A 17,671-nucleotide genomic window follows, 5' to 3' on the forward strand; every position below is an offset into this window, starting at 1 on the left:
CCCCGATCCTTGATGGGTTTCTTACCAACAGCTGCATGGTAAAGTCTGGATACCAGATGTGTCCTTTCAGGAGTTGTGATTACTTGTGTCAGCAGAGGAAAGTCGGGTGGTTCAAGGGGGGCTGTGGGGATCATTGAGCATAATGCACTATGTAGTTTATATAAGATAAATCTGTGTGGTGTTGCTACTCATATGAAGTGAAGTCACCAACCGCAGCTAGCCTCCTCAAACAAGTCTCTAAATACCTGTATATGACATGTATGAAGTGGTGTTTTTTTAGTTAATGTCTCTGTTGTGACTTGCAACCATGGGCTATTTACATGTGCATGGAATATAGATGTTCAGCACCTAGATACTGTTTCAGTTTTTTCCATGCCCAACATGTAGTTGCAATCATCTGAATTTCTGATGTATTCCTGGGAAGTCCTAGTGGCAGAAGCGTATCTAATGAGTACGGGTGAATCTGTGAGTTTTCTGGCTTCAGGTAATGAAGCTGCACATCTGAACGGTACCAATAGTAAGAGAAGTGCCCTTGCGCAACCCGATAGTAAAGATACAAATCTGAAACTCTGAAGCCACCACATGCATATGGCAATGTTAAGGTGGACCAATCAATCCTGCGATGTCATCCTGCCCATATCAGCCGGGTGAGCGTACTGCAGAGCCCATCAAAGAAGGCGCTAGTGAGCACGATGTGGATATTTAAAAACAGATATAAAAAACGAAGGAGTACCACCATTTTTATTATCGCAGTTCCGCCGGCCATGGATAAGGGGAGTTTGATCAATTTTTCGACAAGCCTATTTAATTTGTCTATCGCACTTTGTCGGTGCAGTTATGTACCAAGATATTGAGGGGGATCCGAGCACCACCGGAGAGGGAAGTCCAAGGTCGCCCAAATGTAGCATCCGTTAATGGAAATATTTCTGATTTTGACCTGTTGATCTTGAGTCCAGAAAATGCCCCGAAGTAGACCTCTTCCCTCAGTACTGGCGGGTTGGTCGCAGGGTCTCTCAGGACAAATATAATATCATCCGCATATAGTGACAGCCAGCAGCGAGCACGCTAAAATCGTAATCGTCTCGCTAGATGTCGCTCTTGCAGGCATCGCACAAGGGGGTCCATTGTCACTGTAAATAAAAATATAACAGGGGGCATCCATGCCTTGTACATCGCTTTCGGGGAAACTGATCTGCAACTGTGCTATTCACCCTTAGTCACGCTTTCGGAGCAATAAGCAGACCAGATCACAAAAATCCTTGGGGAAAGTAACAAATACAAACTGCCACTCTAGAGAATCAAAATTCTTGCTTTGGCATATTTGCTCAGATACCTAACCTCACAAAGGGCCAAGTCTTGAAATTCCTGTATAAGTGTTGCTCTTTTCTGAAAATATATAGCATGATCTTGCGCAGTCAACGTAGAGTCTAGAGTTTTTAAAGCTTGCTCCACCTGCTCCAGATAAGGACAAAGGGAGCGGAGGACTCCAGAATATTTCGCTATACAAACCCCTCTGATGAATGCTTTGAAAGCATTCCATAGCGTTGAGAAATGCTGTACTGTCCCAACATTGTGTCGAAAATATTAAATTATTGCCTCATTGACATCAGTGCGGAAAACCTCATCAAGTAAGGCATTTGTGGGAAAGCGCCAGGGTGCACGCGGCAGTAAAGTGGCTGGCATCCTCATAGTAAGTAGCACAAGGGAGTGATCAGAGAGTGTTCTAGGCAAATGCGATTTTTCAACAAGTGTGTGGGCTAGGTCAGAGGAGACGAACCAGTAGTCTATTCGGGACCAAGTTCCATGGGGAGTCAAATAGAATGTATATTCCCTGGTGTCTGGGTATTTGAGCGGCCATGCGTCTGCTAAAAAGTGGGATTGGGTAAGTTTGGTGAGTGAGCGTAAGGAGTGTGGCTTTGTGATATATGCCCCGGGCCCGTTGTGTGAAGCGTTGGAGTCATGGGTAGATTGAATTCCCTGCCCATTAATATAGTGTGGGTACATAAACGAGCAAGATGCATTGATATGTCTGTAAAAATCTCAAGGGCGTCTGTATTCGGCGCATAGATGTTGATTAACAGTATGGGCATAGTGCCCAATGTTTCTGCCTCTATCAAATAGTGGCCCTCAGGGTCAACGATGATTTCCCTTGTGGTAAATGGTAACATTTTATGTATAAGAATACATACCCCCTTAGAGTAAGTGCTGTAACTTGCAAAGAACCGGTGTGCGCGCGTACTGAGGTGTGCTGCTAGGCGCGTAATGTATCTCCTGGAGGAGGGACCACTTTACTGGGCATCACACACTGTTAAAGAGTTTTATTAAATCAATATGGTAGCATCCCCACATCCATGGGGTGTCTCCCTGGGCACAGGTCAGAATGCTCTTCACTCTCAGTAATTGAGAATATGGTAGATGTTGCTTAAGTAAACGTTAATTTTGCTTTCATAGATATTCCCCTGATGAAGGCTTTAAGCCGAAATGCATAGGGATGAAGGAAAGGATGTTGGATTGAACAACCATGAAACAAAGCATTTTGGGAAATTAAGTTTTGAACACAAGCATATAATTGTGAAATAAACAATGAAAACTACAAAGATATTTTTATGAAGAACTACTTGAGAAGAGTGTTTATTTGAGAAAAGACAAGCCGTTTTTTCAGCATTCTGACCGGTGCCCAGGGAGACACCCCATGGATGTGGGGATGCTACCATATAGATAAGTATGACAGCAGCTGACGGCCCTTGTGGGGGTTGGATAGACCACGCACATTCCAGGACACACACTTTAAGGGAAGGATGTTGGTTATCATATTAGACGATGGCATGTAGTTTAGGAATCAGTATGGATAGGTGGGTAGGCCAATGTTGTGTTGTTGCTGATAGAGAACGCAGCACACAGTGAGAGTACTGTGTGCAGTATGTGGACAGTATAGAGTAATAGATCAAGCTGAAACACAATGCATGAGACAACAAACAATATAACTTGTAACATCCCATTACACCCCTCGCACTTATGGCAGTGTAACAAAAGCTGCCATAGAATCCCGACTTTCAAATCCGTATTGGTAAATAAAAAAAACATTGACTGAGTCATCCACAGGGGTAGACAACGCCCAAGAAAAATCACCATTCTGGTCATGGATATGCATAGTATAGTTACCGCCTAGTCAACAAGGTTGGTGTATTGTTCATCACTATATCATGCACAGAGGAAGCTCTAATTGAAGAAGAAATATAATGACGTCTTTGCATATTTCCTAACTGGTGGGGGGGACCCCTATCACCCTCAATATAAGGGGGGGCTGGATCTGCAGCAGAGGAGCACATCAGGAGCAGTACGGCATTACTCGAAGGAAAGATGTGCAGGAGACATTGCGCCACTTGTCGCAGTTGTAGTATTGAGTTCTGAGAGGTGGCTCTTGCAGAATTTGGCAGCTTCATCTACTTTTTGAAAAAAATGAGCTTTGCCCTGAAAATATACACTAAGCCGTGCTGGATAAGCATTGAGTATTTGACATTCACATCTCGCAGGAGTCGTTTTACTTTTGTAAACTTCCGTCGTGCATCTTGTACTATTGAGGTAAAGTCGGGGTAAAAAGTTGACGCCATGCCTTGATACTGGATCGTTCCTTTTTCACGGGCGAGTCGAAGCACCATGTCCCAGTCCTGGTAATTTAATAGCTTGGCTAAGATCAACCTAGGCGGTACTTCCGGGACCGACCAGGGTCCAAGGGATCTATGCACTCTTTCAATTGCAAACGAAGCAGTGAAGGCATCCCTGCCGAAGAGAGCAATGAGTAGGCTCTCAATGTGCCACACATATGATCTGTGTTTGTAGTCTCAGATATTCCCACAATATGGATATTATTTCTGCAAGATCTCGCTCCCAAGTCCTCTGCCTTGGACGCCGTCTCTTTTAGCAATTTTTCAAGTTTGTCAACACATTGGGTATTGGTGGAGCGTGAATCCTCCACATCGATATGCATTGTCCTGTAGCGTAAATATGCACCTCTTGCTGGTCAAGGCGTTCGTGCATGGTTTCCAGCTTGGAGGCGATACTCTCCAGGTGAGCTTCTACCGCATTGAATTCAGCCTTTAATTCAGAGAGAATGGCGCCAGTTTCCACCTGTGTTGCAGCACCCGCCTCTTCAGGGTCGTGGGACCCACCTTGGCGCAGTACATCCTCGCCACGTCAAGGAGTTTTGGTTGAATCAAATGACAGTGGGCGCTGTTGTGGGTCCGTGCGTCCCATGGTGTGAACCAAGGGAGAGAATCTACGTAAATGTAGCTCAGCGCAGGGGGTTAGGAGGGCTCCTGCCCTGGCAGTTCTCAATCTGCCTATTATCACTTCTGAAGTGGTGCTGAGTCCTGTCCCCTGCGCTTGGGAATGTAGTGCCTCCTTACATATGCTCTCTTCAGAGCACAGTGTTTTTCCACATCAAGCAGCGCAGTGCTGTGTGTTCAGTGAACTTGTTTATTATTTGCTGCTATTCCGCTTCTGCTTGCATGTCGCCTTCAATTTGCCAGAGCCTTGGCGAAAATACCCCTAAGGCAATATCTAGTGCAGGGTATCATAAATCAGTTTGTGGGCCCTCACCGCTCATTATCTTCCCATCCCCCGGGTGCTGCTTCAAGCTATGTACTCATGGGGGGAGAGCCATTCACACTCAGCTCCCTAACAGGGCCGCCGGTCGGCGAAAAGCAGGGGCACACTCATACCTCACTGGAAATTGTCGGCGGAGTCGCAGGTGTCTCATTCAGCTGTCCGGAGTCTACCCCGCCGGGCACATTAGCCTCACATTTCTGGCCATCAGTGTGCGGCACCGCTCCAAAAAGTAGGCCGCCGCGGGCCTCGATTTTGATGTTGCCGTTTTTCAGTGCATACTGCGCCCACAGTCTCGCCCATGGCCCCTGTCGCCATGGGGCCTCCAAGGGCTGCATCATGCCTTCACTGCCACTCACTGCATCCAAGCCTGACATTGCCGCCCGAGACTCGAACTCTGGCCTGGGGGAGCATTACCCGATCAGACAGATTTTCCACCGTCATCTTCCGAAGAATTGTCAAAATATGAAGGAGTTAGGCCAAAGTATTTCGGGGCATATTCCGGAGCTTCAGGTCCGAGTGGCCATCTTGGTCCTCGGCCTGGACACGCTCCCTTTCTTAGCCTATACTTAAGTAGATGTGGTTGTCAATCAAACTGCTCAGACAAAGGTATCCAAATGTGCAAACTCTTTCCAGTGGTCCATCCTTGAGTAGGGGGGTGATATCTAGTAGTTTTACATGGGTTAAAAACCATAAATGTGTTTTTATCAATTTTGATCTCCAGGCCCCTCTGTTCTCAGAAGACTTCAAAGCGATCCAAAGGAGCTTTAATGCCCATTAGAGACTTTGATATTAATAAAGTGTCATCTGCTAACAGTTGGGATGGAACCCTTGCCCCAGCTAGGTTTGGTGAATCATTATCACATCCTTCTAAGAAGTGCAACAGGTCTTATTTAAATACAGTGTGCACAATGTGGGGGCTAGGACAGAGGCCTGTCGGACCCCCCCTCCGCACAGAAATGCTCCCAGGAGCCTCTCATCTTGAACCTCACATAACCTGCACGTAGTTATCTTGGTGCAGCCTTATATTAATATCCAACAAGTTTTTGAGGACCCCCATATCCTCCAACAACTACCAGAGTGTCTCTCTAGGTACTAGGTCAAATGCAGATTGAAGGTCCACAAAGACCACATAGAGATGACCTTCCCCCAGGCTCACCGTTTTCCAAAACAGGACCTGCAAGTGAAACACTTGATACAGGGTGGTAGTGCACTCCTGGAATCCTGCCTGGAATGGAAAGAGAACCTCTGTGTCCATTAACCATTCCTGTAGCCTATCCAAAATAATTCTACAGAATACTTTCAGAGCACTATCAATTAGGCTAATCATCTTTAGTTGGATGGTAGGGACCTTATCCCCTTCCTGAAAAATTGGGAATAAAACTAGCCCTCCCCATGTAGATGGGAGAGGGGCCCCCTTCAGGATTGCATTAAATAGGATTGTCAGATAAGGTCCCCAAACATTAATCTCTAATAGATAGCGGTCCCTGGAATTTTGTCTAATCCCCGTGCTTTATTGGGAGCGAGAGGCCTGAGAAATGCTCAGTCCACTGTGCAGCTGTTACATTGCAGTCTGACAGTGCCTGAAGATTCAAGGTACCTATAGCTAAAATATTCCAAAAAGTATGATTGTCTTTTGCCTTGGAAGCTTGCAACAGATTTAGCCACTTTTGGTTTTTCCATTCTTTTCTTGCAGATAAAATTGTGGCATTATATATGGATCTGGGTTGTTGAATAATAGACCGAGCTTAACCCTGAATGGCCTTAGATAATACCTTCCTGACCAGTCTACCGGTTTTGTTAGACCAGGTTGGATATTGTGTTTTCAGTACTCTTTGCTTTGCCTAGATATAATACATGTTATGTAGGGTGACTGTCATTTGGTCATGAAGAACCCCAAGTTTATATGAGTTACCTTCAGAGGAACCCATCAACTCTATTGCCTCTAAACCATATGCCACCACTTTATAAACCTCTGCAAGAGATTCTTCAGATCGAGCCATGTCGCTCCACCGAAGAGTTCATTAGTGGATTCTGATTTTTTTATCCAATGGCATTTAGGGTAAGTACAAGAACATTGTGATCACTATCCTGCCTGGCTGTCATCACCATGTCCAATAAGATAGAGCATTGTTGGATATCTAAAATAATATAATTCATGAGACCAGTGTAATTCCTTCTATTGTATGTGTGCCTCCACTCTTTGTCTGAATTGGATCTCCCGTTTTATGCCCATAAACCATGATTTAAAGTTGGGGCGTTTAATTTGATAACTGCGGCTATCCATTTTCTAACTGGTTTTTTATAGAAAGCGCTGGAATTGACCAAGACTAGTCCTGCTCGCTAGCTATAAAGAAAGGGCCTAAATTGAGCGGTTCAAATTTACAGTTTAAATCACCTGAGAGTATTGTATAGGTACTCTGAGGGATACTAGACAAATTAATATTAAATTGCTGTCCTACTATAGATTCCTGGTTCAGTACCACAGATTGACTGTACACATTGTAAATTTGAAAGATTTCTTTATCGCTAGTTTGCCAACTTATACATTGCAAGTCGGGAGAGCCCATATCTGTTACCTAAATGACACATTTTACCCATCTGCTGCATGACCCCTTCCGGCATTTATGGCAGGGAGACTAAAGTTTACACGCCCTATGAGATATAAGGGTCATAAGACCCAAGTCTCTTGAAAAACCCAAAAGTCAGAAGTGTTGATGAACTGACACCATTCAGGATCGTTAATTGTTTATGCCGGGCCTCTGACATTCAAGGACAGTAATCTCGTATTAGCCCCTTTTTGTTTAATAACCAATTCCATTTGAGCAGATTTTAAAATAAGTGTCCTGTGGGTATAAACTGTTGGGACTCGAGGCGCTCAACTTTTCTGTCCCCAACCCATTATAACCACACTAATTTTGCATTCCTTCTCCCACTTTATCATTACGTACACGTTTAAACCCTGGGGAGGCTACAGTGATAGGGCCCTCTACAGTCCCTCCTATTTGAGTTCATCTTTGCCAACCTAGTCAATCCAGGCATTCCTCAGCCTCTATAGAAAGGGGAGTGTTGGAAAGTAGTTTCTGCTTCTTATGGTTACACCCACTTTTTGCTTGATGTTACACTGTTTTAGGTCTCGGCTAGCAAAGGCTGCGCTTGCGAGATTTTATGTTTCTTAGTATGGGGCTTGAACCCGCCCCTCTTCTCCATTGGCTGGCCTCCTAAATGCTGGCCAGCCATTGGAGAAGAGGTTTGTCTTTCCATTTAAGCCCCGTCTTTTTTTGATTCGGGGGTGTGTTATTTAGCTTCTTTCTCTCCGTGACGTCCTCATTCCAAAAGACACCCCCCATCACGCTGCCTTCACGCCCAAGTCGGCTCTCTAATTGGTTGACAACTACCAAATAAACACTACCATTGGTGTTCCTTATTAACCAATCAGAGGGCCGACCAGCGCGTGCAGGCAGCGCGAGTAGACAACAGGCAATAGCAGCCCATCTCAGAAGTGTGTTTGTACTGGGCAGGGAGGGAGGGGGGCAGGAGAGCGTTTATGTGCATCTCTGCATGGTTGTTACTAGCAGGTGCCCACCCTGCTTATCTCGTTATGGATACGGGCGCCACCCCGCTCTTTTAATTATTTAATTTGCGCAGGTGCCTACCCCGCGACTTTTACCCGTGTTTTAAATATTTAATTTGTGCGGGTGCCTGCCCCGCAACTGCGGCTATAGTTACAGCGGGTGCCCACCCCGCTGTTTATTATCGCTCATGAGGGAGCCCACCCCTCGTTTTTGGCCCCAAAGAGATCAAGACCGGCCCGGGACACCCCCACAACATCATCATCAGCGCCGCGCTGGGATTGAACTCAGCGCCGCGCTGCAATTGGAGGAGCCCACGCCGCGCCCCTGTGACCGGGACGAGGCTCGCCCCACGAGCACAAGGGCGGGGTTTGCACCCGGGGCCCCTGAGAGCAAGGGAGAGCCCCATGGTGCCCAGTGTGAGGAGGAAGAGCGTGACAAGGAGAAACAGCGGCCCGCCTCCCGTAGGGGCTCCCATGTGAGGAAGGGGAGCCCCGCCCAGGCAAGACCGTCAGGAGCCTTAAGGGCTCCACCGAGAAGTAGCCCGGGGTGCAGCCCAACAGCCGCCCGGAGCCCCCGCTAGGCCCCCGGCGGGGCTGAGGCGGTCCACACTTCCAAGAGAACTCCGCTTTACCATGCAGTTGGAGGGCCCGGCCTGCGGAGGTGATCACTGTGCCACCAGCACTTCCCAACTACAGTGCTCCCGCGGCACAGCGCACTCCGGCGCCGGGCTGCGGCAATGACTTCACGGCCTCCAGTACTCCAGATACCCTTCCCTCTCTCACTCTCTGGCGGCCATGCTGCCTCGGCTTGGGCCAGCGGGGCCACCATACAAGGCCAGGCTCCCCCCCTCCCCGTGGAGCCCTATGAAGAGCCTGTGCTGCAGGATCCACGCCATGGCTGAGGCCAGGAACCCCCGGTAGGCCCCCCTGGCAGGGCTGAGGCAGTCCTGCCCACCCTGGGGGCGCCCCAGCCTCCGGCCCCCCGGGAGAGCAGGGAGGGGGAGGAGGCAGTGCATCCCTGGGCCGCCACCTGCACCCAGCGTCCCTTTAACTGCCCCCCTCGGTGCACCCCCTCACTGCCCTGGACCCTGCAGGTGCCTGCCCGCATCTACCCCAGTGTCAGCTCCCTCCACTCTCTGTCCCATCTGCTCCCCAAAGTTCCCTCAAACTGCCCCCTCACTTGCATCCGTAGCTGCCCCAACCCCCTCTCTGCTCGGGACCCCGCCAGTGCCTGCCCTCATCTACCCCAGTGAGTGTCAGCTCTCTCCACTCTGTGCTCCATCACTCTCTGCCCCATCTGATCCCCAGAGTTCCCTCTAACTACCCCTTCTCTTGCATTCGTACCTGCCCCAACCCCCTCTCTGCCCTGGACCCCGCCAGTGCCTGCCCGCATCTATCCCAGTGTCAGCTCCCCCACTGTCTGCCCCGTCTGCTCCCCAAAGTTCACTCTAACTGCCCCTTCTCGCAGCCATACCTGCCCCAACCCCCAGCCTGCCCTGGACCCCGCCGGGGCCTGCCCTCAGATACCCCGAGTGCCAGCTCCCGCCACTCTCTGCCCCGTCTCTTCCTTAAGTACCCTATAACTGTCCCGTCTCTTACATCTGTACCTGCCCCAACTCCCGCTCTGCCCTGGACCCCGCCATTGCCTGCCCTCATCTACCCCAGAGAGTGTCAGTTTTCTCTATTCTGTGCCCGATCACTTTCTGCCCCATTTGTTCCTTAAGTTCCCCCTAACTGCCCCTTCGCTTCTATCCGTACCTGCCCCAACCACCGCTCTGCCCTGGACCCCGCCAGTGCCTGGCCTCATCTACCCCAATGAGTGTCAGTTCTCTCCACTCTGTGCTCCATCGCTTTCTGCCCCATCTGTGCCCCTTCTCTTGCATCGTACCTGCCCCAACCCTACTATCTGCCCTTGTCTCGCCAGTGCCTGCCCTCATGTACCCCAGTGTCAGTCTCTCCACTCTTTGCCCCATTTGTTCCTCTAACTGCCCCTTCTCTTGCATCTGCACCTGCCCCAGCCCGCCCTTGACCTCGCCAATGCCAACCCTCATCCGCTCCATTAAGCGCCATTTCTTCACACTCTGTCCCCACTGCCCCATATCTGTTCCTCTAACTGCCCTTCTCTTGCCTCTCCATCTGCCCTCACACCCACCATCACTCTGACATATTTACGCCCCTATCCTGCTTCCCTTTGACTCTCGAATACTTCCTTTATCTGCCCCTTTTCTGATCCTTTTTCGTCCCTCCAATGGTTTCTTAGTCTCTGACATACTTGCTCCTGCCTAGTTTACTCTCCAGCTGCCCCAGCTCCCTCCCCTAATCCTCCCTGCTGCCTCTCAGCTCCTCATCACCCTGATCACGACTTAAAAATTAAAAAAAACATGACCCACCCCTCTTCAATCTATCTTTCAAGTGTTTATTTTTCATTCTCACTTTTTTCCCCTCGATTTCTTTTTTTTTCTGTCCGCACCCGTGGTTCCTGTCCTTGTTGCTCTTCATCCTTATCTCGCTCGATTTTTACTTTCTCACTCTTATTCTTCACTGTTCATCCCCTCCTCATTATATCTTCTTCGGTGTAACCCATCTTGTTTGTTTTCTCTTCACTTCCTCTCTTCTCCGTCATTTCATCTCTTGTCCTTCCACTTTCTTACAGTTTATTTATTTTTTCTTTGCCCTTTTCTTCCTTCTCCTAAGTTCCCTTCTTTATTGTCGTCTCCATTTACACCATTCTTTTTATTCTCTCCATTTCCTTCCAACTTTGTTCTTTTCCTTTCCTCTTTAATCATTTCTGTTGTCTTTTCCACCATTATCCGGTCTTTCCATTTTTCCTTCGTTCTCCCCTTCCTTTCTCTCCATTTCCCCTTGCACCTGCCTCAGCTCCATTGTTTCCTTTTAAAATATTTATTTTCTCCCTTCTTTTTCTTTCACTTTCTCGTTCACTACTTCCTATCTCTTTTCTTTCTTCCTGTCACGTTCTCTCCCTGTAGTCTGCCCTCAGCTCTTTCCTTCCATCTATTTTCTACCTTCTTTCATTCTTTCTCCGTTCCTTCTTTCCTCTGCTGTAAACTTCAACAACATCATTTATATGTCTGCCCCATCTATTCCTCAAAGTTCCCTCTAACTGCCCCTGTATCTGCCACATGGATTCAGACACGCCATCTGTTCTCCTCATTAAGTTTGAGTAACTCTTGAACTCCTGAAGGTGCTGTATTGTAAACATTGGTGCTTCCCTGGGTGCATTGTGGGTAAATAAATCTTGAGGGACCAATACAGTCACCCCACCTCATGTATTTCGAAGATGCCTCCTGTCTGAGTTCTGCCATGCTGCTGGGGTTCACTGGACGCAGAGACGCCTGGGGAAACTCTGGGCAGGTTCCTTCTGTTTTTAGGACTTTTATCCATCTGGGTTTTGACAGCACAGTTGTCAAGTGGCCTTTTGTTAACAATATACATACATCAGGTCCACCCCTTTCAGCGATTGGCTTTTTTACAACCAATCTTTTTCAGTCATTGGCTAGAGATTTACCCAATCAGCTTCAGCGGTACAGACCTCTCACCTAATATTGTTGGCTATTTGGGTATATCCTTCCGCCTCTCCTTGAACGCTTACATTGAACTGCAGGTGGGACTACTTTACAACTCTCTCGCGCCTGCTGATTCCCCGCCTGTGTATCTCACTCCAATGTGCTAACATTCCATGCCTTAGTACATTAAGCACGCGCCTTGGCAAATTGTTTTCCATAATTCTATCCGCACTTGGCACGCCCTGGTCCTGAAGTCACTTATTAGCGCACGCGGACACTACTCTGAAAGCTGGGTGGAGCATGGCAGGTAAGGATGGGGTGAAAAGAACTATTGAGATGTGTGAACTTGCAAAGGCCCTGGTATGGGTGTGTGGCTCTGTGTGGGTGGCTCTTTGTGTGTGTGTGAGTGGCTCTGTGTGTGTGGGTGGCTCTGTGTGGGTGGGGGTGGCTCTGTGTGGGTGGCTCTGTGTGTGTGTGGCTCTGTGTGTGGGTGCAAATGCAATAGGTCTCGCATTTGCGAGAGATTAAGCTATTGGCATTGTAAATGACGATGCTATTTATTTATATATTTTAAAAACAAAAACAAACAAAAATAATGTCATGAGCAATACCAATAGCTCTAACGTTAACAAAGACTAGACCATTGCATTGTAAATGCTTGTTGACTAGTCTGACTGGCATCCTGCTAATCAGGACCCCAGTCTATCTGCTTTCTCCCTAAAATGTTATGTCATGTACTTAGGTACACTCCAGATTGGATACTGGGGTACCCTTGTCAGTCCCTAGTATAAGGTACACATGTACCCAGGGCATAGGTACCCCAGAGGCCTCGCATGGGCTGAAGCATGTATTATGCCACCCATGAGAGGCCCTGTAAAATGAAACTACAGGCCTGCCATTGCAGCCTGTGTAAGATGGTGCATGCCCCACTTACTTTAGATATAGGTTTACTATATTTATAGGTCACAACACTTGAAACGTATGTCACCCCTATAGCAGGCCTTGACAATCCTGAAGGTAGGGTACTGAGTTTTATGTGAGAGGGTGCCCCTGCATAAGCAGAGCCCCTCTGCAGCCTTCGGAGACCATTCCCCCGGGTGTCAGTGACGCAGCCAGACATATAGGTAGAGGTGCATTATATGCTCGGGTAAAATGCTATCTCGAAAACGGCTGCAACAAAACGTATCGTGTTTGGTATCAAGCACCTTGGATTCATACCTCCACACTGGTAACCGGTGTGGGAGGTATGATTCCACCCTTCTGAAGCGAGCTCCATGGGGTCACTGGTCTTTCCAGTACCAGCCTTCTCAACCCGGGCAGCACAAAATGATTGCTGCAGACCAGTGACACATTTCTGCCCTTCGGCTGCTGAACTAATCTTGAACAGGGGAAGGCAGGACAATAGGCATCCTGTCACAGGGAGATGTTACCACCTCCCAGACAGGATTTAGTGTATTGGGGCTGGGTAGGTGCACTTTCAAAGTGCCTGAAAGTCTGGAACTGGGGCACACTTGGTGTCCCTGTGCATAGTCCAGTTCAAACAAGATCTGGGAGCCATTGGCTCCTGCTCTGGTGCAAAACTGGACAAAGGACATGGGAGTATCCTCCCCACTGTCCTGACCCTTCCCTGGGAGGGTCCCCTGAATCTGTCCAACCCTCTCCCATGGGTACAAAAGGGCTCGCCTAGCTGTAGGACTCTAGATTCGATGTGGACAAGATTCTGATCAAGAAACCACTGACCTTTAACCGTCTCGACAATCTGGACTTCGCTGGAGTTTGACTGGGCTCGACTTCGTCTCCCTCTCCGTCCACAGCATCGTCTGTGCCTGTGCACCATACAGGCTCCGTGCAGGACTTTTGGAGCGTCAAGGACAACCGAAGTATCTCCCTTGGGGTGAAAGAGTCGCTCCCCTGCATTCGCAGGCACCGTAACACAACTGACCAGTCTGCTGATCCTGAGCTCCTGCGGACTCCGAAGGTACCAGCAACACAGGAGGTGGGTTCCTACGTTCCTTGAGGTTGAGCTGCCCTCTCAGCAAGTTTGAGACCAGTATCCCTGGTGGGGACCGCATAACCTGAACCCCTGTGCACCACGTACTTTTGCAACTGCATATGCTTATTGGTGTTCCCCAACTAAGTGCATTGGGCTTTTGATAGCCCCAACCTCTGCGCACATTTCGTACAAAGGAATTTGGCCTCCTCGCACTCTGTGCCCTGCAAGCTGTGACTTTGTGAAACTGCTAGAGGTCCACTCGCGACTCCTGTTCCTCCATACTGAGGATCCATTTGAGAGACAACACTGATTTTCTTGGGCTCCCCTGCTTGCTCCAGCCCTGTCCTGAGTCCCCTTGCCATGGTGAGTCTCCTGGTCCTTGCTGGGCCAGACCCTGAACTTTCTCGACCTTCTTCGTGGGTCGCCGCTCCAATGCTTGTTGGTGCTCCCGCTGGACACCGACCCCTCAGCACTTGACATCCATCATGGGACAGCTTGTATCTGGTTCCTGGTCGTCTTCGACATCTCCTGGTCCCCGTGGCTGCAGAGTCACGGTCTCCTTCTTCACACCTGAAGCACTGACATCAGTGGGCATTCATCTACCAAGCCCCTGGTCACTTCTGAGTGACTCAGACTCTCTGTCCCCTCTGCTTTCAGGTTCCTTCCTTCAAGAATCCACCTGTGGGTTCCACCGGACACTTTTCTTCTTTCCAGCAGTGGCATTTTTTTGAAGACTCCCATTGAGTACGACAGTGGTTTCTGACGCCATTTCGACCCTATGCATCCGGCTTTCCTGGGATAGGTAACTCTGGTACTTCAGTATCCACGGGTGGGGTGGCTCTCCAACCTTCTATGTTCTAAATGGTTTCTTCATAATCCACTGGGTAGGGTCCTTAAACACTAAAACTGCAACCGTGATTCTCCCATTGAATTGTCCGTAGCACGCGGTCGTGTTTTCACACTGCACCCGTCCTCCGTGGGGTCCCTACTTACTCACCTTGGGTGGTTCCTTGGGGTCCCAGCGATTCTACAACCTCTAGACACTGTCTTGACTCAAGTCGTGGTTCTTATACCACTATTTTAGTATATGGTTTGGTCTCCCCCTGAAGCCCACTGTGTATTAGTGCTACTTACGTTTATTTTTGTGCTACATTACTGTGTGCTTTGTGTTTATCTGCGTGGAGCAGATACTGTGAGGTATTTAGGTGTGTTATAATAATAAATACATATTTTTATAACTACTGTGTGGTTCTTCTTTCATTTAACCAATAGATTAAGGTTGCATTCTGGTAAAAGATGCTGCTTAACATTCCTTCAAGACTAAGCCTGAAGGCTGCTCTCCACATCTAGCACTTGGATAGCGTTCTAAGGTTATCTTTGACCTCTTAAATTACCATAAGGGTTCTTTGGACTGGTGCAAGGTGCCCACTTTAATTAGTGGACATCATATACCAGGCCAACTTCTCACAGAGAGGTTCAAAACAATTGAAAAGTGTGAAATCCGGCTGAGATCATACTAGGTACGTTCTATAGTCTAGTGGGTCAGGTCTCTTGCTGATTCTACTTCCATTATTGTATGATTTAAAAAATAATAATAATGGTGCAAATTAGGCACCCTTCTGTGTTTGGTTATTAAGGTAAGCCGATTGTAAGACAGAATGAATGTGTTCTGGGGTACAGCAACTGATAATTATACAGTCACCATCACAGTCTTTTGAACTCCTAATCCAATCTACCCACATTGCTAAAATCACTTCTCTGTGTAGATAATTTATGTCTGTAGCATAGTCCGTTAACAAATGCATTATCTTATTTTTTAGTGACTCAGAAGTTTCTGTAATGGAAATTTCTAATCACCATGACGTATGGTGTGGCTTCAGAAGGAAGATGTCTTCACGGTGGGTTATTTTACTTTAGTTGGCAAGGCCCAGCATTGGAATTGTTAGCTTTTCTAGCCTCCTTATGTATAGTTGACAAATCCATATCACATTGTCTAACAGATTATTAATGATTATTGTCCACTATGATGGCCCTCTTACTGGGTTGATTGACTTGTACTGAATTATAGTTGTATGAAGTATTTGTCCTTAGGTCAGTTTCTTGTACCCTTTCAACATTATTTATTGACCCATTACTGCCTATATCAGATCCAGAAAAGACCACTGAATTCACATTATTACCTTTATGTAGCCCCATGAGAGACTGAATGAGGGATTTAAGATTTAAGATTTCAGTTTTACATTTTTTGCTTCAATCATAATACTTACTTTACTTGTCCTTTGCTTGTCATTACTTGTCCCATCAGCTGATCTAGTTAAATGGATGGGAACAGTGGAGGTTACACCTGACTGGACCTGCTCATGTGCTTTGCATTTTGCGCCTTCCATTGGGCCTTTCTTCTCCTCATTTGATCTATCGGCACCCGCATTCACCTCCGTTTGAGCACTGTTAGATCCTCCTGTATGTACTATAGCAACTTCAGGTTAACAATTAGTGTTGTCCCCTTATTGGTTGCATCCATACCCTGGGCACTAGCTTCTTCCGGCTGACGGCTTTCAGATGAATTTGCCCCAGAAGCTCTTCCCCCAGTTGATGTATTTGACAAATTTCCTTTATTAGATTTTAAAAGGTACAAAGAATCATCATTACACTGTCGTTAATACTTGAAGCCAACAGCGTATATGAGCTACTAACAGTTCCAAATTGTCAAAATGATTTGACTGACATTGTGAAGAATGTACACACCATTTAAAACAATATATCAATCATACAGTGTTGCTAACTTACCAACAAAAGTACCTTCCCTTGTAAGTAAAGCAACCCAGCTAAGAAACATGTAAAAACAAAAACACAAACAATAAAACTCAACCAACACAACAACTGGCAAAGAAGATTCAATGAAAGCTAAGGGGGTGTTCTTGTGAGATAGTGTAACCTGTGGCAAATTAAAGGTATGGGTGGGAGGATTTATGTCTGGAAGAGGTGAAGCACTCCTACACAGGGTGATGAATAAAGAGAGGAAGTCCTCTTGACAGAAATTGTCTCAACGGGCCCCATATTTAATCAAAGCTTTTCCTTGAATCGGCCAGGATGTCAGCTATACGTTCCATTGTAAGGGCCGCCCAGGGTCGGGCATACCATTTGGACATGGACAGGGCATCAGGTTTCTTTCATGCTGCTGCTAAGGCATTCTTGGCTGCCCCTAAACAAAGCCATAGAATAGCGCAATCTCCCAGAGTCTGGTGTTTTAAAGATGGATCCTGAAGACCTAAAATAGTACCTTTTATCTGTGACAGTATTTCATTCCAATAGGGCTGAATAGTCAGGCAATCCCATCAAATATGCTGAAAGTCTCCCAGCATCCCACACCCTCTCCTGCAAGTACAACGTATTTGGAAATATTTTTTGAAGTTTCTCAGAATAAAGGTACCAATCGTAGAGGAGCTTGTAGTATGCTTCCCTTAATCCCAAGGAGTGATTACGCTTAGAAATATCCCAGTAAAGTGTGCGCCATTGCTTATCCTCTAGTGATCACTAGTGTATGTTCCCAGAAAGATACATAATGTTGAGTAGAGTTGTGCTCAGTGGATTTCAGAAGCTCATAAAGAAATGAGATACATTGTGGGGCCCACTCACAGATCGTGCAAACCGTTCTATGGGGAGCAGTTCTCTGGTAGCAGTGAGTCGTACATGTGGCTGTAAAACCCAAGGCTGCAGCTGAGCGTAATGAAAAATTTCCAAAACTTGTAGATTTAAATTACAGCAGCAGTTTTAGAAAGTTAAAATATCCCACCCATGAGATAAATCCGGAGACTGTTAAACAGCCTCCTTCCCGCCATCTATCAAAAGAGCCTGGAAGTAGGTCTTGGGGGAAAGGCTGTATTATAGTGGATAGGCGTTTACCGAGAGGGGAAAGTCATCAGTTAATGTGACTTACTTACAATGTTTCATATTTTAAGAGTGGTGGCCGTGGGA

General features: G+C 47.3%; 1 protein-coding gene across 3 annotated transcripts in view; it reads left to right on the forward strand.

The window, feature by feature from the left end:
- C12H16orf46 (chromosome 12 C16orf46 homolog) overlaps nucleotides 1-17,671 on the forward strand; it is a 132,567-nt gene that overhangs the window by 56,336 nt on the left and 58,560 nt on the right. For all 3 annotated transcript variants that reach the window (XM_078671462.1, XM_078671464.1, XM_078671463.1), the window contains one exon: nucleotides 15,517-15,594. The gene's annotated coding sequence lies outside the window, so the exon portion shown is untranslated. The remainder of the gene's footprint in view (nucleotides 1-15,516; nucleotides 15,595-17,671) is intronic.

The sequence above is a fragment of the Lissotriton helveticus genome, chromosome 12 (assembly GCF_964261635.1).
Source record: "Lissotriton helveticus chromosome 12, aLisHel1.1, whole genome shotgun sequence".
Lineage (NCBI taxonomy): Eukaryota > Metazoa > Chordata > Amphibia > Caudata > Salamandridae > Lissotriton > Lissotriton helveticus.